The sequence below is a fragment of the Bacillus rossius genome, chromosome 10 (assembly GCF_032445375.1).
Source record: "Bacillus rossius redtenbacheri isolate Brsri chromosome 10, Brsri_v3, whole genome shotgun sequence".
In the NCBI taxonomy this organism is placed as follows: domain Eukaryota; kingdom Metazoa; phylum Arthropoda; class Insecta; order Phasmatodea; family Bacillidae; genus Bacillus; species Bacillus rossius.
The window spans coordinates 12,791,735-12,815,913 of NC_086337.1; the positions used below are offsets into that span (position 1 = coordinate 12,791,735).

Here is a 24,179-nt window from a genome sequence, read left to right on the forward strand (position 1 = left end):
AGATCGCAACTTTCCTGAACATACTGCATCGCGTTCAGGAACACGATCACGCGCAGGCGAGAGCTGCGACTCACTTTTGAGAACAGAGAGGGCTTCTCTCAAGCCCTCTCATACTTGAAAACAAACGGGATCTACCACCACACGTTCGCGCATCCGGACGAGCGCAATACAAAGGTCGTCATTAAGGGACTGTACCCAGAGGTCGCCGAGGCCGACATCACCGCTGAATTAACAGAAAAGGGCTTCGTTGTGCATGACGTCCGTAACTTCGAGGTCACCCGGACAGACGCCACAGGGCAGCAACAACGTTTTAGGTCAGGGACGTTCTGCGCGACCGTCGCGGCCTCAGACGTCAACATTCTCGCCGTGCGTACACTTCACTATACGATGGTGACTATTCAAAAATACCAGGCCCGCCCACAAGACATCGCCCAGTGCAAGCGATGCGGAGAGTTTGACCACACCCACACTCGCTGCAGCAAACCACCGTGATGCGTAAGGTGTGGCGAAAACCACGCCCGAAAGGTCTGTCAAAAGTCTGACGACTCCGAAAAATTCTGTTTCAACTGTAAAGTGCGGGGGCACACTGCAGCCTGGAAGCAGTGTCCAATTTTCCTGAAGATGGTGGCGTGTAGGTCACAAAAACAAACCGTGCAGGCACAGCCTCAACAACAAGCCCCAGCCACGAACAGCCAGGTGGAGTTCCCCCCCACCCGCCCCGCTCACGCACAGCCGCGCGCCCAGGTGGTCAACAAGCCTAAAACAACAACAACAACCACCACCGAGCTGACACGACCGGAGCGCAAATACTCGCAGGCCGTGAAGGAACCTCGCACCACACACACTCCAGCGCAGGACAGGATGGAGGGAAACACCGTCGGTGATCTGTTTGAGCTGGCAGAGATTCTGAAACTCTGCAATTTCTCACAGCTCATCGCTACACTCTCTCCAAACTACGCCGCCATCCGAGCTGAAACAGACGCATCGAAGCGACAGATAATCTTACTATCCGCAATCCTGAATCTCGCTACACCTTAAAATGGCACAGAACCCGGGGAAGCTTTTACAGGTCCTAATATTCAATGCACACGGCCTCCAAAATAAAATCTATGAACTGGAACAGTTACTTTTTGTATACGGAATTGATGTCGCTTTCATTTCTGAAACTTTTCTAAAGCCACACATGCGAGCTTACATATGTGGCTACACGATGTACAGAACAGACCGCCCCACACTCCGCGGCGGCGGTACAGCCATACTAATTAATCACGGAATTCACCACCACCCGATAACTATAAATGGACTACAACACATTGAGGCCACCAGCATAAACGTGCGTAATAATAATTCACATGTTTGCATGTCTGCGGCAGGGATGCCAACTTCTGAGTAGTCTCATCAGTAGTCACCCCTCCTCGCCAATAGATCATCGACCACACTTTGTAAGAGAGGGGTCCGGAGACCCACCCCCGGAAAAATTTGAATTTCAAGGTTTAAACTGCTATTTACGCAGTTTTTGTATCTGAATATTAAATATACTACCAGTTGGAAATTTGCTATTGTTTTATAATATTTCAGGTTAAAAATTATACACATTGGTAGCCTTGAGGGAAAGAGAGAAAACAATGAACACCTTAAGTGCTATCTGCCCTCTAAAACTCACAAATGACCAAAATTGTTTTTTTGTATACATACAACGCACATGCAAACACAATGAGAGACCAAATAAATCAGAACACTTAAAACATGGTACATTACATTTACCTGCACTCACAACTAAAATATCTCATTTATGGCTAAATTATAAATAAAAAATTGCAAGCTCACCTCAACAGGAATTTCTGATCACATATTTCCGAAAGTTATGAAATAGGCCTAGGCCTACTATTTTTTTTTTAAGTTGTACACTCATTTCTGGAATGTCTATATACATTTAACTTATATACACACACATATTTACAAAATCGTCTCATTTCAGCAGTGTGCCAACAAGTTAATTTATAAATCCTCCTTATGCACCCCTCCTTGCTTCAACTGGTTAACAGTAGCATGCTTAGCCATTTCTAGTTGCTTCTTGGAAAACTTCTTTTTGTAACATTTATCTCCGTGTGCACCCATTTTTATTTTTTCAACCATTAAAGCATTTAATGTCTCAGTTCCAAGATTTGCACGAAAGTCAGTAGCATTTTGCCTTACTATACTGAAAATACGCTCTGTCGCAGCATTGCTGTGAGGAACTAATAATATGGTCAGCATATGTTTTGGGAGAACCTTGTACTTAACACTGCCACTCGCATCTACCAATTTGGAGATTTTTCCCCAACATACGTCCATTTTTGGTGAACCTAGGATTTCTTGATTTAGTTCGTCAATCTGGTACCTACTGAATTCAAGCTCTATTTCATCCATCTCACTTTCATTGACAACCCCAGGAAATTGAGACATACGATACTCTACAGATGAAAAGTTCTTCTCTTTCTTAAGATTGACATCCACTATCTCAGTGTGTTTCAAAAATTTATCCTTCATGGGCAGTTTAGAAATCATATAGTCACAAGCTACAACAAAAAAAATTTCTGACAGACTCATAAAATGACTTCAACTGTGATGTAGAAAGTATTTCTTCATTTTCCCTTAAGTAAACTCTTGCTTTGGCTCCAATCACAAGGTTTTTATCTGATTTCTGATGCCGTTTTTTTAACTGTACCTCAGTTATGTCAGAATTAGTTGAAACAACTGCATCTGGTTTCATGAAACGAACCAACAGATCTGTGAACAAGGCCAACAGTTCTCTGCTAACAATGTGTATGGATGGAGCCTCAGATGGCAACTTTACATTGCAAGAAGTGAAAGCGGGTAATACACTACTAAGAAACAAAAAGTACAGCTTGGTGAGAGGAGATTTTAAAATGTTCCTTACACTTAAGAAAGAGAATTATGGCTATCGTTAACTGACTCATCTTCGACACCAAACAACTCTAACAATGCATCCCACTGTTCCAAAAGTCTGTTAATAGCATCCAATAATGACAGCCAGCGGGTCGAAACATATTTCAAAATTTTGTGTGTTTTCAAACCACACAGCTTTTGGCAAGCAACTAATTCCTTTTTCCTTTTTGAGCTTTTTTCAAGGTAATAGTAAATGTCAACAACTAATGTTTCGATGTCACTCCCCAACTGTTTTGCAGCCTTCTGGGCACAAATATGCAATAAATGGCACACGCAACCTTGAACTACTATGCTAGGATTTGCTGTTTTCAAGAAGGATGCCACTCCTCGCAAATGCCCTAACATTGTATTACAATTGTCACTGCCAAATGCCACACAATTTTTCCAAGGTATATTTTTTGCCTTCATCTCTGAATCAATAACAGAGAAAATTCCTTTTCCAGTGTTGTCGTCTGTTTCTAAAATGGAGAGCAAAGCAGTTACTATTTCTCCTTTAGAACTGTCAAAGTAACTGACCAAAATGGGGTAGAGTTTAACACTATTTTGGTCTGTACTGCCATCAGTTGCCATGGAAAACTTACCATGTTGCAGGATGGAAACAACATCGCGTGTTGTATCTTGCGCCATCGACTTGAGAACTGCAGTTGTTTTAGTACGCGCACATGCATATTTCTTAGCAATTGTAGAGTCCAGAAACATGGCCCTAAATAAATCTACGGCGTGGTCTGCTGATGATAGTGGTAAATTATGTTCTACTATAAAACATGTAAATATCATTTCCACATTCATGATGCTGTGAGAATTCTCTGTCTTGGTAAAAAACGAACTTAATGATTTCGTTCCCGCCTTAACCTTCGCAAGTTCGATGTGTTTCTTGGAAGCGATTTGTCGCCTGCAATCAACACGGCCTCCATGTTTGACTGAAAAGTCACAATTACACACGGTACAAAAAGCACTATGTTCCGACACCTCGCTGGTTTTCAAACATTGCCATTCGCGTGCATACTCAGTCTGAAACCGCTGCGCTGCGACCTTTTGTCTTTTCGTGGTCGTGCATTCATCGCCCGACATGGTTGTTGAATATTTACTTCGCCTTATATCATGACTAATTTATTTTAACAACCACTGTTCCACATTTCAACAGATAACGCAAACACAAAATAAAACCGGCAAAGGCAAACTAATACTGGCAACCGGGTGTAAACAACAATGTCCCGAACTGAAGTGCGTGGCAACAGTGCAAGTAAGTTAGTCGCTTAGAGAGTATGATACGCTCGCCGCGTAAGACAGGTACGCACGTAACAGAACATCCTGGAAACTACTGCTACGAGTACCGAAACATCGGTACGTCTACGCATCACTTTAATGGCAGCGCTGCACGGATAGCGACGCGCGCGCGCCAGCCTTGTGAAGGTGAACTACACAAAACAAAGAACGCAATAAACATCTTCGCGATGCCTGGCCTGTAGTCCGCATTCTTCACTAACAAATGAATACAACGTAATTAATAAATACATAAAACAAGGAACACGGCTCTCAGAATAATGTTTGTCTGCCGATTAAAAATTTACTGAACGCCAAAAAAGAGGACTACTAACTAATTTGCCGCGCATCCGTAGTCAGCCATACACCGTCCGGAGATTCGTAGTTTACATACTCTGTCCGTGGGAAATACGGAGAATCCGTAGACGTTGGTATCCCTGCTGCGGTATACAAGACGCCACAAGACCCACTCACACCACAGGACCTCAATAAATTAATGGAAGTCGAGGATCAATTTTTTATAGCAGGGGACTTAAACAGCAAACACACTGACTGGGGCTGCACACAAACAAACGCCAACGGGAACATTCTACATGGCCACGCGGCAGCAGGAAACTACATCATTCTTGCGCCTGACTCCCCGACATGCTATCCAGTAAGTGGTGGCACTCCAGAAATTTTAGACATAGCCCTAACAAATATACCAAACGCTCAGCTAAATACAGAAACCTTAGATGAACTAAACTCCGATCACTTACCGGTGCTAACACAAATAACTTTTAATGCTACATCCAACATACAACTCTTTAATAATAAACTAAAGATTACAGATTGGGACGGGTTTAAGGAAGAACTTATAGACACACTAAATCAGCCCCCCCAAATAAGTTCACCTGACGAAATAAATCCTCACGTAAAACTTTTCACAGACACGGTAAAAAATGCCATAAAAAAACACTCCCGCTTTGAAACAAAAAGGCAGTTCACTAGAACACACTACCCCAATCTGGATTATCACATTTCTCTTAGGCGGCAAGCCAGAAACAGAGCACATAGACTCCGCACACCAGAAGCTAGAAACGAATACAAAAGACTAAATAATCTCATACAGCGTAAATTAAAACAGTAAAAAATAAATCAATTCGGAAACTTAATAAACGAAGTAGCCACAAAACCGCAGGAAATGTGGAAACTATCCCGCAGGCTCCGCGGTAACAAACAATTTATTTCAACTCCAGCTATTATAACAGCCACCGGGGCTAAATACATCGCAGAAGACAAGGCCAACGCAGTCGCAGACCTACTAGAAAAACAATTCTCCCCGAACACAGACGTAAATGACAGGCAGTTCACCCTAACAACAACACAAGCAGTAAATAACTTTCTACAAACAGGCACGCAATCTGTCCCTGAACCAATAACATTAAGGGAACTTTTAAAACTAATTAAAGCCAGTCCGAACAACAAATCAGGCGGCACGGACGCAATAAATTACGAAACACTTAAAAAACTCCCTCTAGAGGCACTTGAATATTTACTGGCGATATTCAACGCTATACTAACACATAAAACTTACCCCGACTCCTAGAAACTAGCAAAAATAATCACAATACCTAAACCAGGGAAAAACCCAGCCATTCCAGAAAACAGGCGACCCATAAGCCTTTTAAACAGCATGACTAAATTTTTGAAAAAGCATTACTCTCGCGCCTTCAAGCACACGCAGAGGAACACAACGTGATTCCAGACATTCAGTTTGGTTTCAGGAAAGGTCATTCAACAATCCACCCCTTATTAAAAAACGTAGAAGCTGCTACCGACGGATTTAATAACACATCTAAAGCTTATACCGTAATGACAATGCTCGACACAGAAAAAGCTTTCGACAAAGTCTGGATTCCGGGCCTTATTAAAAAGTCCCACTATTTATGGCGTTGTCGGGTTGCTAGGAGGCGCGGGTTTTACCGCCGTGCCCCCGGGTGGGCGTTTCCCGACGTGTTGGCGGCGGTTGGTGTTTGCCGGCGTGAAGGGCAGTCGACATGCCAGTGGCGGGTACCTGCGGGGCAGCCCAGCTGGTCCCGGTGTGGCTCCTAGTGGGAAAAGGCGGTTCTTGATATGTATTGTCCGGGTGGGCGCCAGACTAGCTCCGTTCTAGTCATGAATTTGGGGTCGTGGATGTATGTGCCCCTGCGTGGCCCACTAGGGCCGGCGGCGGTGTTGCGTGAGATGGTGTTTAAATAAGAGACGTGGAGTTGAGGTGGCGGTGTCGTACCTTTTATTCAGAGGAGTGAGTCGTACACAATACAACACTCTACAGAGGTCCCCGGGGGGGGTTTTACTCGTTATTCCGTGGCGCCGTATTGTTTGTGTTCCGCGTTACGTGGGCCTCGGATGCTGTTACGTCTCATACGTCTCACTGGTTACACGGGTAACGTAATTTCGTAACACAAAGGCGGGACACAAAATACACTGAATTAAGGTGGTGCGCACAAGTTACGTGGCACTCGTTACTCGGGTAACGTAAGTTAGCAATACAAAGTACGGGATACACAAATACACTGAATTAAGGGGGCGCGCACAAGTTACGTGGCACTCGTTACTCGGGTAACGTAGGTTAGCAATACAAAATACGGGATACAAAAATACACTGAATTAAGGGGGTGGACGATTGGAGACGGCCAATCCCGTATGCAAATGTCTCGGCGCGGGTGTTGTGCCCACTGTGGTGAAACACGCACCGCAATTAAGTTTGTCCAAGTTCCCTTGCGGGTTTGTGGTCAGCGCCGTGCGCGTGACCTTAAATAAAGTTCTGTAAGTTGCGGGAGGCGGCCCGTGCCGTATACTGAAGAGCAGCCCCGCTGACCAAGTGTGGTGCGGGGTGTCTTTAAATTGATGCGGCCGGATTAGGTCCTGGACCGAAAAAAGGGACCGGGTACTCACGGAGGGGTTAAGTAATAAAAGGGGTTCTGTTAATTAGTGACTATATTTACCGGACGTTACTTTCGATGTAGACAAAGGATGTTGCCTCTCCGTGGGACGTAGGTCCGCCCCGGTCCGTGAGCTGCGCTGAACTGCCGAACTGGCATGGCGTCCGAGGGAGGCTCGGCCTCTCTCGCGCCAGGCGTGACCTCATTACGCTAGACTCCAAACGGGTGTGTCTGGAAAAGATTTTATTGTCGCTAAAATCTTAATTTAATGTTTCAGGAGGAATGGGTACGGTTCTTCTCTTGTCTACTCAGGTTTCCGCGGCTTTGCCTTTAATTGCTGTTCGGCTCGCCTGACTCGGGTGGGCCATGGCCAGGGGTGTGTTCCGTTAGCGGGAGCGTATACTGGCGGGTGCAGGTCGGGCTCTGGGGTGGTCGTCGGCCAGATGACGTCAAGCTCACCGAGGATGATTGTTCTTTAAGACCTGTTGTGTTTATCTTATGGCCAAGGTATGAGAGAGATTTGTCGTGGACTGGGAGCAGTGTATGGTTTTTTCCTACTCGTGCCTGAACTGAGTTTATTTTGTTACCAGAGTAGTCAGGGCTGCAACTAGAGTCTCTGGCACCCGGGGCATGAATGGATTCATGTGCCCCCCCCCCCCCCCCCTCTTTTTTTGCACATACCACACCAATAAAGCGGGGGGTCCGGGGGCCCTCCCATGGAAAAATGGTGCTATTTAAGCATCTTCCATACCTACATGTAACAGTTTCTGTGCTACTGTACCTTCCATGCATGAACCCTCTATGTCCATAAAGTAGTCCTTATAATCACTAGACTTGTTCATTAAATATGTTGAGACGTTATATTGTAAATCAGATTAGACATTCCTGGCATGCAAATTAAAAAACTTTTTACCAGTTACCAGTTGTAGTAGGAATTACAATGCAAGCGATTTCGGCGCCCCCACAGCTTTGCGCCCGGGGCGTATGCCCCGCTTGCTCCCCCCTAGTTGCGGCCCTGAGATTAGTGGCCAACGAGTCGCCAGCAAACATGAGAGAAAGGGAATGCAGGCCATGTTGGAAATTATGTTTAAATTGTTTGTATTGTCATGGTTGAAATAATAACTAGCTCGAGTCTATTCTGTTGTGAGTGGCCGAAGCGCTGGCACCTGCTGCACTGCGTGTGGCGCCGGACGCCTGTAGTCGTCCACTCTTATGATCCGCCTGCGAGCTCGCGTAGGGTGCGGATGCGCTCAGGATCGCAGGCCTGAGGCGAGCTCGCTCTTCTGCCTGGTCCCGCGGTTTTCCAGAAACCACAAGTTATAGACAGACAGTCGTAGGGCTGTAAATTCCTCCTGGAGGAAGTTGGTCGGGGTTTATGCAGCACGAATCCCTCTGAAGGGGGCCCGAGTGTTGGGCGCCTTGACCACGCGGTGATACTTGGTGATGGAGCCGTGACGGCCGCGGTTTTGGCACGTGTGCTCCTTTGAGCCCATGAAATACCCGCGGGTACTGGTGCCCCTCGTCACTATGGAGGGAGGGGGTCTGTCGGTCGTAGAGACCTCCCGACCGTGGTAACCGGCTGTTCGCTCGTGCTCGGCCCTGAAGGGGCCTCGCAGTCCGTCATTGTAGTCGCGTCACTCATTGTTCGTGCGACGGTCGCCTATTCACTCAGGGCCACCCACTGACCTTCCCCCGGGGCTAGTTAACTGGGTTCAGACAAGACTACAGGAAAGCTATATCCCAGGAAACAAAAGTTTGTGAAAACTTTGCCCAAAGATGAATTTTTGCACAGTGGTAGAGTCAACTATGCTAAATATATACCGAATGTTTACCGCTGTAGTCATTTAGCGTATCACCGAAAACGTGCAGTTACGTCCTAGATGACAGCGACTCACAACAGTCCATTAAAATGTTTCTTATTTACGCAGTTTTTAACATAGCCTCTCCATAAATGCATCAAAATAATCTAGAAACACTACTTCACACATTTATGTTAAAACATGTGCCAAATATTAATATAAAAGGTATGATAGAAATCGATGAAGTAATAAAAAATGTGTTTTTTTCTTTATCTCAGTCAATGACATAAAAATATGAGTCACATTAAAATAAAGGGTCCGATGTAATAATTACGTTAAAAAAAATTGTGCATATTTCGTAAGCTAAAATGTGATATATATTTGAAGAGGCTTGAGTAATTGATTAAATCGCTAGAGCGATCCGAGTGTAGCATTGTTGTGTACGTATTGCGACAGTGCTACAGCTGCAAAGGCTGGGGTGACTTTCGCTCCCATGAAATCGAGGTTTTGTAACCTATGAAATATTCACCCCAAACTGAGATTTGGTACAGTTGTAATATCATCTTTTTCTAGTTACATGTTAAATTAACCTCCGCAAACCTTGTGCTTTACACCAAAAACGTAAAGTGAAACTTTGAATAATAGCTTCTTGAGTGCTCCACAATATTGCATTCCGTAAACGTTATTACTGTAGTGAACCAAACAAAATTTATCTAAATATATTATTCAACATGATATAATTGAAAAATGTTTCATATTATGAAATATAATTATCAAATGAATGAAAATACAGATAACATAAGCCTGAATGGACCGACTTAAAATACGTTAGAAAAGATTGTTGCATGATTCTTAAGCATTAAAATGGTATATTGCTCTGACTCAATTGATCTGACCAGTGAAAGGTTCCGAGCGACGTAGTGTGTATTGTACTGCGGGAACCTAAAGTTGCTCGGATTGGGGCAAATTTCGGTCGTAGGAAACTAAGGTTTTTAATGTAAGAAAAAATATATAAACGCTGTCTTTTTCAACAGTGGTAGAATCAACATTTTTTTAGTAACATATCAAAAGTTTTCTACTGCAAACCTTGTGCATCACACAGAAAACGTGCGGTTATGTCGTGCTTAGATGTTGCGAAGGCCCTGCTTTGCATTAAAAGTGATGCGGTTTGTAATGACAAAATATCCATTAAAATGCTGGATATAATGTCACCATTTGTTGTATCTGTTATGGAGCATATTTTTAATGCAACACTTACTACAGGTCAATATCCGACTATATGGAAGTACTCGTTTATTAAACCAATTCCAAAAATTAAATCTCCAGAATAATCCAAAGATTTCCACCCTATAAGCATCCTACCTGCTGTTTCCAAAGCTCTTGAACACCGGGTGCATCAGCAAACATGTACATACCTATGAAAAGGAAATCTTTTAGATACTTTCCAGTCAGGTTTCAGACCTGGTCACAGTACCACTACTGTTTTAATTAATGCTATGGATAATATACGTCGTGTTATTGATAAGCGGGTACTAACGATTTTAACGCTGCTTGACCTCAGTAAAGCTTTTGATTCGGCAGACCATGCCCTATTACTAAGTAAAATTTCAGTTCTCTACAACTTCTCTCATAGAGTTTGGCTTGGTTCGAATCCCATCTTAACGTTCTTTGCCGATGTGTCGTCCTTGATAGTGAATTGTCCTGCTGGCTCCTTGTAAAAGCGGTAGTTCCTCAGGGTTTGATTCTTGGTCCACTTTTATTTGCAATTTTTATTAATGACTTACCTAAATGCCTCATTACTTGCCAATATCACATGTACACAGATGATGTTTAGATGTTCAGATTTATCTTCATACCAAAGCAACTGATATTAATCAGTCGATTAGTTTTGTATATTATGATATTGCTTCTATTTTGAGATGGGTAAGTGCCAATAAACTCATGTTGAATATTGACAAAACACAGGCCATAATAATCGACTCTGCTCTCATGATATCCAAAGTAACTTCTTTTAAACGTAATAACTTGACGCTTGGAGGAATACATATTCAGTTCTCTTAGGTTGTGAGAAACCTGGGAGTTATGATAAAATCAACTTTAACCTGGAAGGATCAGGTAATGCAAATTAGCAAGAAAATAGAGATCTCCGTGCATTGCTTATGATGCTTATAAATTTTTTCTCCCCTACCCCCCTCCCAGCATTAAAACCATCCTTATTCAATTCTTAATTATGCCGCACTTTGATTACTGCGATCTTTTGTTTCCTGATTTGACTGATAAATTAGCAAAACGACTTCAGAATCTCCAGAACTCCTGTGTAAGATTAATTTTTGACGTGAAAACGTCTAATAAATCGATGAACGCCGATTGCACGCACGAAAAAGTGTCCCGTAACGCACATTGTCCCACTACGATGTGACCCGTTACGCTCATTGTACGCTTGCGCCGCATCTCTCTTCCACTCGATTGGAACAACCATCGATTTGACTTTTCAATCATGTTTTCGTCGTTTGAATTATTAATATTATGTAATTTAACGATCGTCCACCGATTTTCAGCACAATCGGTACGGTTATTTAGAAGTAATATTGAATTTTCAAATACGTTTTTGTACGAATAATGGTGTTTTACAGTTACACATAATAATTGAAATTACTCCCGGGATCTTTTGCACAAGGTTTAAAAAATATTGTAACACATTATAAATAAGTTTGGTGTATTTGGGATGCGTATTTTTTATAAAATCGTTTTATAAAAAAGAAATTAAATTATTCCCCTACGGTGCTGTCATCTACGGTGACGGACGCGAACCGAACGAATCGCGCTATCTATCCTCTTTTGTACGAACAATGGTGTTTTACAGTTACACATAATAATTCAAACTAAACCCGGGATATTTTGCACAATGATTTAAAAAATATTGTGATACATCATAAATACGTTTGGGGTATTTGGGATGCGTATTTGTTATAAACTCGTATTATAAAAACGAAATAATATTATTCCCCTACGGTGCTGTCATCTACGGTGACGGACGCGAACCGAACTAATCGTGTTATCTACCCGCTTCCGCGGTAACCAGGCACTTGTCAATACATATTTTCCTTTGTTTATCGCGAGGAGCGTTATTATTAATGAATTATAAATAAAATTTCGTGCCCGGGGCCACAATTGCATATCATTTTGAGCACTGGAAGACATAAAAACGTAAAATATTCTCGACGAATTTTAATCTCGGCCCCAGCGCTCCACGAGCGTCTGGGTTGGAGATTAAAGCCGAAATTCTTTCTTAAACTTACTAATACTTATTTTATTAACTGCTAGGGCATTTTTATTAAATTCTACGTTTAATTTCACGACGAACAAACTTCGTCGTTAAATGTGTAATTGCGAAAAAGCGTAAAACATTCTAGACGATCTTGAAGTTAAATAGCAAACATGTATAAAAGTTATAGTTAAAATAATCTCTTCGGTAAAGTAATAAACATATTTGAATTAATGAGTGCAAATAAAAGTAAATTTATCAATTAAATTGTAGATTTCATTTCAATCCTTCTTTGTATCCATACCAAATAGTGATAATTCAATAAAAATGATTCAATTTTATTCATAAAAGTATGCAATCATTTCATCAATGTTTTGTTATGACGTCACGATAAACTATCGTCCGTAAACCGACTTTACTAACAACCAATTTTTTTAACCTAAAATCACGAGACCATATAACTCAGTACTATTGCCGTCACCCGCGGTCTTGGCTTCGAGACCTGGGCGGGGCCTAGTGGGAAGTGGTGGTGTGTGGGTATGTTCCGGTGGGCGCCAGGCTAGCACAGTCGCTAACCAATGGTTTTGGGCGTGGATACTTTCTGCCCCGGCGTGGCCCACTAGGCCTTCGGCTGTGATTGAATTTAAGAGGGGGGTTTTCGTAGAGCTAGTTATCCAGTACTGACGTGTCCCAGGGTTGAAAACCCCCGAGGTGTAGCGGGTTCAGGCGCTACCGAAGAGTTCCTTCTTGTCCAGCTGGTGATTGCCCTGCCTGGAATGTCGTCTGCCTGCCCTCTTGCTGGGCTTGAGCGAAGATAGGGGAGAGGGGGGGGAGAACAGGAGCCTAGAGCGAAATCCCCGAAGGGCCGCTCCAGGGGAGGAAGGATGCTAGAGCTTAATCCCGAAGGCCGCTCCAGCAAAGGATTCCAGAGCGTAATCCCGAAGGCTGCTCCGGAGGAAAAGGAGAGTGGGAGAGAGAGGGAGAGAGAGAGAAGGGAGAGGAGAGGAGAGCAGTAAAAAAACACCAATGCAATATTACTGCTGTATTTCCCCAGATTTCTCTGGGGTAAGGATCTCGCCAGGTCCGCCGCCGATCCATCATATTGCCATCCGGGGCAGTTAGTGTGTGCGAGACCAGAAACCGAAGTTTCTATAACTCGCTTAGTGCATTGTAAATCAGGTGCACCCCACACTTTTGTAGAATCACTTGGATCAACGGGCGGGCGCGTGTCTTGTGGGATAAGTTTGGCACACGGGCCTGTGTGTGCGCTGGTAGGTTGTGTAATGCTAAAAAAAATTACGTGTACCTAATTCGGCGGGGGAGAGAAGCTCCCCACCAGCTAGATCGGCTAACTGGGGTGATGTAGTGTCGTGTTGGTGTGCAATAGAGGCTTGTCGGTGTGCTGTAATTTCAAGTGACCTAGTTAAATTCGGGTGTGGCGTGTAGTGTAAAGCTGTGCAAGCCGCTCCTACGAACCCCTGGGAACACAGAAACATGCTAGGGTAGTTAGCCCATTATTGCATGTAACAAGGTAGTTCAGGCCGTCACTTCACACAGGCATATCATCGTGTGGTCGTGTTGGTGATACGGTAAAAGAAATTACATAGATTAGTAAACCCCTGGCCGCCTTAAGGACCGAACTATTGCGTTCCAATATAGTTCGGTCAAAGTTAGGCTAAACCAGTATTGCTGTAGCTAGCCCCCTGGCGGTTGTCTTCTAAACCTGAAAAATAGAAAGTGAAATTAATAAATGAAGGTCGTCCTATTCTATTATTGTTCGAGCAGAGAGATGCCCTCGTCCAGTATTTTTTTTATTTTATTTAATTTTTTTTGTTTTTTTGTTTTTAATTTTTATATATATTTTTTATTTTATTTTATTATTTTATAATTTTTTTTTTAAATCTAGACTTAAAGCTACTATACAAGCCCCCAGAGCCCTGCCCTGACAGGCATGCATGCCTCTCGGCCCGGATCCCCAGCGAGGGCTGGGGTAGTTCCCTCTACCAGTTCACCTGCATGATTCTGCCTTGACAAGGTGCTACGACATGTGTGTGGATTGTCGCGCGTGTTGTAGTGGTGTGGCTGTAAAATGTTACGTACCTCGGGGAAGGGAAAATTAATTAGGTGATGATGGATTTACGGAACTAGCTTTTTTAATTCAAAATCCCATGCCTTTCCGAAACGCGGCCGGCACTGGAGGTGAAGCCTGCCAGGCGGGTCTCGCCCTTCAGACATAGGGAGTCAGCCCTAACAACACAGGCAGTGAGTCTCCCAGGAGCCAAAACCTACACCTGCGTGCTTCGGACCATTTTCAATTGTATAGGCCATGTAAACTTTAAACTTTAAACTTAGAAGAAAGTAGAGATGAGCGGTATTACCGATAACCGGTAAAAATAACGGTTACGAAAAAATAACCGTTACGTTACGTTCCTGGATCTCTGATAACCGGTTACCAAGAACGAGAGAATACAAACTGAGCGTGGTTGAGCACATCGCCCGATCTAGCGTCAAAATACAATACTATGATTCTAACTTTTGTGAAGTAGCTAGCAAGGAGGTGGCTAGATGTCGCCATATGTGCATTTATTTTGCGTAAAACCTACTGAAACGAAGTTTTTTCATATTAAGAGTTATGATGATTGGACATAATAACACTAATCACAGTTTATTAATTTACGATCCCATGTCGAGTAATCAAAACTTATTTGCTGTATTTAATTACGAATAGTTAAAAGTCTTTCTTGGAAAACGTTCATATAAAGATCTCATACCGTTATATCGATTATAACGAAAATGTCGATACCATATTTTACCTAACAGTTCTCGGTATTTAATAACCGTTTAGCTTTTAGAAGTTCTTGGGAATTGTTGAACATACATAGTTCTTGCTATCGATAGTATCGATTTTCAGACAGCTACAAGTATTTTAATTAAACTGTCTAATAGACATTATCTATTTACAGGTGCTCCCCCTTCACATTTCTCGTTTATACAATATTCGTTTAGCAGTTTATTTTTTATCTTCTTCAAATAGTTAAGTTCCAGTTACAAACTGCCTTCAGTTTTTTTTAAAGTATTATTATTTTCGGTAATGTACTAACGTGATGTTTTAAAGAGCTTTTGAGACAAGCATAAGTTGTGTTACAAAAGTACAACAAATAATTTACAAAAACACTATCGTCTGAAACATCTCGTAATTTTACCAGTGAGCAGACCTACTTCAACTACCAGCACTGTAAATATAACAATTATTAATCCAGCGAATGTAAGTAATAATTATTTTTGAAATTAAAATTACAAGTGTTAGATTCCAGTGTTATAAACCGAACAGAGCTATCTGCTATTATTTGAAGTAAACATTTTTGTACTCGCAATCTCATAAACAGTTTTAATTTCGAGATCGACAGATCAGTTCTCGATTCGCGATCGACCGAAACAGTTCTCTATTCGTGATCGAGAGAAACAGTTATTTATTCCCAATAGTCCGTAAGAGTTCTTTATTCGCGTACCACCGAAACAGTTCTTATTTCCCGATAGCCCGAAACAGTTCTTTATTCCCGATAGCCCGAACCAGTTCTTTATTCCCGATAGCCCGAAACAGTTCTTTATTCGCGATCCATCGAAACAGTTATTTATTCCCAATAGCCCGAAAGAGTTCTTTATTCGCGATCCACCGAAACAGTTCTTATTTCCCGATAGCCCGAAATAGTTCTTTATCCGCGATCGACGGACTTATCTGCTCGCGGTCGACATTTTAACCAATTCTTGATTATCTAACACTATTAGGAAGTGGCAGGTAGGTTAAAATAAAGCATATACACATCAAATTTTAGCGAAATATGAGCTAAATTTTTTTAAAGGTTTCAATCATTGTCACTCTGACAATGCTTCATAATCATGCAAATAATCAATGTGTTTGAATCAAATTGTATATAATTTCATATACAATCGTAACTAAAATTATCATTAAAAATATAAAATTACCATAATTTGATGGATTAGTGTGGGATGAAAGACAGATTATCACGTATAATAACTGGTAACGATAACCATTAAATAACCGGTTATTGAGATGGAACCGTAACTGCCATTACCGGTATTGAAAAGTAACGATTTCACACATCTCTAGAAGAAAGGAGAGAGAGGGGAGCCTTGTAGCACTCTCGCCAGGTCAACATTGCTGGAGTAATATATCCCCCAGCCTGGTACAATGGTCAGTGGTATACAGTGGCAAAATACAGTTACCCATAAGATCTCGGCACAATTCCCTAATTTAACAAATACTTTACAACATTACTATATTAAAGATGAATGCTAATTGGTGCCACAGTTTAATAGAGGCCAAGACACATCATTGTTTAGTCTGTATGTGTATAAATTATAGTTGCCATCTATGGGCGCTGGCTGAACTAACATTCCATAGAAGCACCAGGTCGGAGACATGTACAATGTCTTTCAGACAAGGGTCTGTTCCAGAAAGAGGTGGGTTTACTGGCGGGCGGTTGCAAGTCGGGCTTGAATCGGCCTCCGGCCGGACGACGTCACTATAAGCAGTTGAAATAGTTTAGACTCACACAAGGGCATGATATGCACATGCTGATTCTTGCTTACAATACACTGCGGCTGGGATACCCTCAATATCTGTCGGCCAATTTAAATTATCTCCACAGCTACCATAACCGTGAGACACGATCCCGTACATTCAACCAAATGTTTATCAGGATCTTAAATTTTTGTCATTCAATTCTCTAAAGTTTGTTTTCGATCTGTATCAAGCCTTCATTATAAACATCAAAATCTTGACCTTGTTGTTGGGCTATGTGTCTGGTATCTTGACACAAATCGTCTTTAAAAGTGTCCCATAAGTTGAGAGGTTCCGGGGGGAAACAAAATAATAATATCACCACAAACAATTCTCTCAGCTTTAACAGACATTGAGAAATCGAAGCTTCTCTCAAAGTTATTTCCCATTGGTTATCATTTTCCAGCAAACATCTATCTTGGCAAGCGGCTTTGTAAGTTTCTTTAACAATTCCATCAACTGTTTTTAAGTCCTGAAACGATGTTGGGCCACGTACATGATGAAGTAGTATCCTGAGATAAAAACATTCTGACTGGGAAGGATGAATGCTGTACACACTTCCCAATGCCGCATCTTTTTTTTATGCCGGGGTGTCCAACTACGTATTGGCCACGTTTCCTTCTAGAAAATTTATTGTTATCCCATGTATAGTAATTAGGGACTTCGTGATAGAGTAGTGTTTTAGCAAATCCGTCACTACTGCACAGGTCAAAAAACGCAGTGAGTGTCGTTTTTGGTGGTAGTAAAAACAGAACATTTTGTGTTCATGAAGCTGCCGGATCAAATTTCCTCTTCCATTCGTCAAACTGATTCTTATATTTGAATAGTGATGTTTGTGATATGCAGTCTGCAGTAGACAAGGGGAATAATTTTAGACAGAGAGGTGATGAATTGTCGGCTGAGGGGGAAGGAGCTGTAGATAGAGTAGTGTGGAGTTGTAGGCTAATAGGTGAGAATTTGTAGCCTGAGAAATGAGGAGTAGTATGCTAAGAGGTGAGGAGTCATAGGCAGATAGGTGAGAAGTAGAAGCTGAGTAGTGTGTCATGGGCTTAGCAAAAGAAATTGTAGGCACAGTGGTGAAGAGTCAAAAGCAGAGGGGTAAGGAGATGTAGACCTAGCTGTGAGAGTTTTTAGGCTGAGTGATAAGTCAGATCGAGTGGTGAGGAGTGATAAATCATAGATCAAATGGTGATGAGTGGTAGGCTGATGGGTGTAGAGTCTTAGAACATGCAGTGAGGAGTTATAGGCTGACACGTGAACAGTTTTAGACAGTGCAGTGAGGCATTGTAGGCTGAGGAGTGAGGAGTCTTGGAGCAAGATACGAGGAGACAAATGCTGAGGCATGAGGAGTGGTAGTCTGAAGGATGAGGTTGGTGTGCCTAATCATAGACCGAGTGATGATGAGTTGTAGGCTGATGGGTAAGGAGTTGTTGAGCAAATGGTGAGGAGTTGTAGGCTGAGGGCATGAGTAGAGTCTTGAGTGGTGAGGAATAATAGGATGAGCAGTTAGGAGTAGAAGGAAGAGGGTGGAGAGCCTAAAGCAGAGGGGTAAAGAGTTTTAGCCCAAGTATTGAGGAGTCGTAGGCCAAGGGGTGTGGTTTCGTGAGCTGGGTAAAAAGACACAACACCTCTGGTTTCACTCGCTCTAATTGTATGTCTCTCCTGTCAAGCTATTTTTTCTTGACTGTGTCTAGTTCTGCATTCTGCCTGGCATTCCACTAGGGCTTGTCTTACACATGACTAGGGACCTGGGAATTTCTTGAATAGCACCTGCCAAATTTCTTGAGTGAGGAAAGCAAAAATTCTTGAGTAAAATTACCAATACTCTTGAGTAAAATGCAAATTTCTTGAGTAGCAAATGTATACAAGATCAAAATAAATCGAAAAGGCTGTTTAAATTTGCTGCATAAAAGCTTACATATATCCAATTTTAAATTAATTTAAAAAAAATTAAAACCAATTTTTAAACCAGTGTTCATGCGCAATAAGGTAATTCACATTTTTAACAAGCAAATCAATAAAATAATGTAGCTTAGGCAGACACTTAAATACACATGTGTAATCAGTAAATAATGTGTTTTTGAGTAAAATGTCTAGTAGATACTAGTGTTTTTAAGATTAATTTCTTGTAAATACGTATACTTAAATGACAACTTCCAGAACCTCATGCATAGGAAGACAGAAGTTCAAGGTTTGTTAGACTTAGATTTGTTCTCCTGTTTGTGATAACACCAGAAAATTGCGAGAAGAAGCGCTCACAATCCACATTTGACACAGGCATCCATATAGCTCTTAAAGCACCTGCCACAAAGGATCTGTGGTCATCTTGCATTGAATTTAGTGCTTCAAATACACTAAGATTGGTGTGTATTCTCAATAGCTCTGCGAGTTCAGCATATGCATGTACACCTTGATCAAGTTCTATGTCATTAAGTAATGGAACTTTTGAGAAAAGAACTTTAAGTTTGTTGCTAGTAACATCCTGAGTGAGTATATTTTGCTTATGAAACCACTCTGCAACTGGTTGCAAGTACTTGCGAGCAGGATCCTCTGCCATTAACTTGTCCAGCTTCAGCGACATGTGTTGTGCTGTTTTTGTTAACAATTTGCTGGTTTTTCCTTTGTGGAGACTCTTGAGCTTGTTGTTGGCACTTTCCTTCACTTCATCACTGAAGACACCTTCACCAAAAATTTGCAGTCTCCTTCTCACAAACTGGAGTTTTGGATAGACTACTGAAGCCATAGGCTTAGAATTAGTTTCCAAGCTTACCAAGAATGGTTTAATGAGGGAACTGACTGATTTCACAAAGAGTGATTGTACATGCAACATTCCAAGTTCCTCTTAGCCAAGGGTCTGTAGATGAGATGAACCACCATTGAAATTGTTCTCCCTTGCTGTCTCTGATCGCAGAAAAGCAAACAAGATCTCCCAGTTATCAGAAAGCCATTCAACTGCTGTCAACCAGGAGTTCCATCTGGTTACAACAGGAATAGGGAAAAATCCAGCACTAGAGCCTTCCTGTTGCAAAAACTGCTGGAAAGCATAACGTTTCTTCCTGGCATTTAAAAATATCTGCTTCACGGATATTACAACTTGGTTCAATTCTGAAATACTGTTTTTCATGAGGACTCCAAGAAGATTCACTTTATGGGCCCAGCACTGCACTTGCACAACTGAATCAGGCAACAATATGGAAAGACCATCAAAACAAGATTTCATGTAAGAAGCTGCATCACTTACAAATGCCAAAACCTGATCGTAGCCAACCTCCATATCTTGCAAGGCATCAGAAATAGCTCTAGCACATGTCCTGCCATTTACAGCTTCTAATGAAGACACAGCTGCAACATACTGTTGTTGAGAGTCACAAGGCTCAACTGTAGAGAGAAAAACAACATAAATTGCTCTCCCTAACTTGTCTGTAGTTTCATCTGACATTATGGCAACACTCTTTTCTTTCAGTGCTGTAATCACTTCGTCCTTTCTAAATTTTGCTAAATGTGGCAGGTAATCTCGGCGTAAGGTATCACTGCTAGGCAGGTCTCCACCACCAACTATTTGTTTTTTCACCCACTGCCTGAATGCTGGATGATCTGCTTTCTGTTGGATATGTTTTGTGAGACACATAAGTCACGAAAGTAATAATGTTTTATTTGTATTTGCTACATAGACTTTGATTTGACTTCCTTTGTTTAGGTGCCATCTTGTTTTTTGTATGTGTACGAATGTTGTTATCGTTGCAGCCATGTCGGCTCTGTGTGTACTGTGCGATACTAGTAAATAGAGATTGGGTTAAAAGCAAAAGGTTGGCTACATCATTTATTGAAACTTACAACAGGTTATGGGCCCAGGACGTTTTTTGCGAGTGATGAGATTGTGACTGTGATTGGCAGTGAGTCGGTAAAGTTGCCGATCGGCGCGCGTGGCAAACTGTGGTTCAAGATGGCTTTGCACGAAAATACAGCATATAGAAGCAACATCCCGCGGCTGGATTCCAAAAATTACTTTGCATGGAAGTTACGGGCAAAGGCCGAACTTATACAAATTAACTGTTGGAATGCTATAGAACAAGGATTTGTGCCACCAATGAATGCGGATCAAGAAAGGGTTAACAGGAAGGCTTTGGCATTTATGTACAAAAACGTGTCCGATTCATATCTTAACGATATTGCGGAATGTGTACTGGCGAAAGAAGCGTGGGAAATACTGGCGGACATACATACGAAGGTTAGTTTTTTGCAGGGATTGAGATCACTAAAAGCTATGTTTTTGATCTCTAAAGGTGAAGGGGAGGAACTGCATGAATATGTGGCTTGTGTACAAACACAATACCAGAAAGTGAAATCGGCTGGTTGGGTGTACACGGACAAACAGATTGCGGGTATCATCCTCCTTGGACTCCAGTGGGATAAATATGGCGGACTGGTGGAAGAGTTGGGAAAGGAACCTAACCTATCGATCAGGTTGGTAAAAGCAAGACTTTTAGAAGAAGGTAATGAAGATCGGGAAGAAAATGAAGTTTCAGCACTTGCAGCAAAAGGCGATGGTCATCTAGGAGGTGCTCAAGCGTTCAGAAGGCGTGGAAGAGGAGGAAGACAAGGAAATGAAAGAATGGAGTATTGGAAGAACAGGTATGTTGAAAGAAATACTCAAGGAAGTGATAGGTTATTTGGTACCCCCACTGATAGAAAGTGCTACAGGTGTAACGAGTGGGGTCACATGGCTAAGACTTGTGACAAAGTGAAGTGCTACAGATGCGGAAATAATGGACATTGGGCAAGTGACTGCAATGAGGATGACCAGTCAAAGCCTTATAACAACACAACTGGCAAAGAACAGGATAGGAAGCTAAAACACAAGGCATTAGTGAGTGCATGTGGCTTGGTTTCACCCATGAAAAACACTGTGGACTGGGTTGTAGATTCCGCTGCAACTGACCACATATCAAATCAAAGGGAACTGTTCCTCAACATGAAAGACTGCAAAGGGGAAATAACGATGGGTAAAGGTACAGCGAAGGTCAGTGGATGTGGTATGGTAGAGATAAAAATCACTGATGAATGTGGGGTGTGGACTCTCACTGTATCGGATGTACTGTACGTGCCAGAATTTAACTTCAATCTGCTCTCGGTAAGCAAGATGGCAAAAAAGGGTATTCGTCTGGAAATGAATGTCAGAGAAGCCATAGCTTACGATCATGACGAAATGTTTTTCAAGGCTCCAGTCTCAAAAGGCTTATATGTACTACACTCTGAAAAGAAATTGGACAGTATCGCAAATGTTGTAAATATGCCAAACCATGACGGTGAAATTAGGGATGCTACAGCGTTGAAGAGTGTAATGGTGTGGCACCAAATGCTTGGCCACCTAAATGAAGAAAGTATCAGAAAAATACCTGAACTGGAGATTGAGGGGAAGATGCTTAATGCTTGTGACACTTGCATAAAAGGAAAAATGACAAAAATGGGCTTTCCCCAAATGAGCGAAAGAAAATCTAAAGGACCACTGGAGCTAATACACTCTGACTTAATGGGAAAACTGCCTATGTCCTTGGGAAAGGCTCAATATTTACTAACCTTCATAAATGACTACTCTAGGCACCTTACTGTGAAATTCTTGGCGAAGAAGAGTGATGTGTTTGCTGCATTCAAGGAATACCAAAATGAAGTTGAACTGCAGCATGATATCCGGATAAAGGGACTTCAGACAGATGGAGGAGGAGAGTATTGCAACAAGGAATTCGAGGCGCATCTCAAAAAATGTGGGATAGTGCACAGGAAAACCGTTGCTGCGTCACCGCAACAAAACGGTGTCGCAGAAAGAGCGAATAGAACAATTATAAATTCCACCAGGTGTATGCTTGCAGAATCAGGCCTACCAAAGGAATTTTGGGCTGAGGCGGCAAATACTGTGGCATTCGTGAAAAATCTAAGCCCTTCCCGTCCATAAATTTTCAGATACCCTTGGAGCTGTGGCGAGGGGGAACGGTGAAACTGAAGACATTCAATTTTCTGAGGGTGTTCGGTTGCAGAGCCTGGATGTATGTGAATGGGAGAGATAAGTTGGATAGCAAAGGTGTCGAGTGCGTTTTCATAGGTTATGAAACAAACATTAAGGGTTACCGACTGTGGCAATTAGAAGCTAAGAAGGTCAAAATTGCATACAACGTTATTTTCCAGGAGAGCAAATTTCCGTACAATGCGTGTGGTATGTCAACAGAGAACAAAACCATTGTGGTACTGGAAGAAAACTGCGAGGGCATGCTGGAAACTGAGAAACATCATGAGAACGAGGAGGTAAGAGAAGGCACTGAACCAAGAACAAACGATGAGCCAAACTCCAATGACACCCTGTCGGAAGACGAAGAACCCTTCTTGGGATGGGAAGAGGAACCGGTAGTGGAAATCAGGAGGTCTGCTCGACTCCTGTCAAGACACTCGGAAGCACCTTCTTGTCCATACGGGTGCATTACTATGTCTACAGAGTCTTGCTCCCACGAACCAAAGAGTGCCAAAGAAGCTTTAGGGGGCAGTGATGCGATAAATTGGAAAAGAGCGATGGATGAAGAAATCGAAAATTTGACAAGCAAAAACACTTATGAAATTGTTGACAGGCCCAAAAAAAAAACAAATGTTTTAGGGTGCAAGTGGGTCTTGAAATTAAAGGAGAGCTCGGATGGAAGCTCCGTACGGTATAGAGCAAGACTGGTAGCTCGTGGGTTTTCCCAAATACCGGGGATAGATTTTACTGAAACTTACTCTCCAGTGGTTAAGAAAAAGACAGTTCGTGTCCTCCTAGCTTTGTCAGTTAAGTTGGGCTGGGTCAGAGGATACCTGGACGTCTTGGCTGCGTATCTGAATGGGGTCCTCACCGGGGAAATCTACATGGAGCAACCGTCGATGTACCAAAAAGGGAGTGACAAGGTCTGTAAACTGCTAAAAAGTATTTACGGCCTGAAACAGAGTGGTAAGGAGTTGCATGACACCCTTGACGGTATCCTAACTGGCTGGGATTTGAGAAGGGTGAAGAAAGACCCTTGCGTATATATAGATGACCACAAGGAACTAGTGGTATTTGCAGGCGCGTAGGAACCGGGGGGGCGACCCAGGCGACTGCCCGGCCATAACATTTCATGGCCGGGCAAAGTGATGGTTTTGCCCGGCCATTGCATCAGATGAACAAGAGGCATTGTCTTCATTGCAATGCTAAGTGGTGTTGTGGGATTTTCTTGTCTGTGCTTTACTTTATTCTTTAAATAAATTAAGACTTTTCGATAAGTGTACAGGCACAATAAATACGGCAACTGTTCTTGTTTTCTTCTAAATATTCACGTTTCACAGTGCTGATAGCGGAAATATTATTGTGGGATATAAGACCAGTAAATGTTTCTGCT

At 42.3% G+C, this 24,179-nt stretch overlaps 1 protein-coding gene across 6 annotated transcripts in view; it reads left to right on the forward strand.

Annotated features, from left to right (window-relative positions):
• LOC134535788 (iduronate 2-sulfatase-like) overlaps positions 1-24,179 on the forward strand; it is a 78,533-nt gene that overhangs the window by 33,250 nt on the left and 21,104 nt on the right. The window lies entirely within an intron of this gene.